Below are 770 nucleotides of genomic sequence, written 5' to 3' on the forward strand. Positions count from 1 at the left end.
ATAACGTGTACAATATGTAGTATCGTAAAATACCAACAAACGAAAAATAATTAAATGGAAAACACAAAATTAAATGAAAAAGAAATCATAAACCCAAAACCGCCCCAACATTTTAATACCGGTTGGTGACACCAACCGGTACTAAAGGTCTCCCTGCCCCCGAAGCTGGCTCGTGCCACGTGGTTGCCCTTTAGCACCGGTTCATGCTGAATCGGTACTAAAGGGGGGGCTTTAGTGCCCACATTTTAGTGCCGGTTACCGAACCAGCACTAAAGGGCCTTACGAATCGGTGCTATTGCCCGGTTCTGCACTAGTGTATGGCCCCTGGGTCTAGTCTCCATCATTCAAGTTTCCAATCTATTTTATTTTGCAATCATTACTTTAAATCTATATCATAAAAATACCAAAAATATTTATCTTATTATTATCATCTCTATCAGATCTCACTCTTGCAAGTGGCCGTGGAGGGATTGACAGCCCCTTTATCGTGTTGGTTGCGAGGTTCTTATTTGTTTGTGTAGGTACGAGGTGACTCGCGCGTGGTCTCCTACTAGATTGGTACCTTGGTTCTCAAAAACTGAGGGAAATACTTACGTTGCTTTGCTGCATCACCCTTTCCTCTTCAAGGGAAAACCAACGCAGTGCTCAAGAGGTAGTAGCTAGTTCTGTGTCACCCTATGTTATAACTGTTGCATGAGGAATCGCTTCCGACATAATTATCCATCACTGATCCATTGCCTACGAGCTTTTCACATATTGATCTTTGCTTA

Source organism: Triticum aestivum, chromosome 1A (assembly GCF_018294505.1).
Source record: "Triticum aestivum cultivar Chinese Spring chromosome 1A, IWGSC CS RefSeq v2.1, whole genome shotgun sequence".
Classification (NCBI taxonomy): Eukaryota; Viridiplantae; Streptophyta; class Magnoliopsida; order Poales; family Poaceae; genus Triticum; species Triticum aestivum.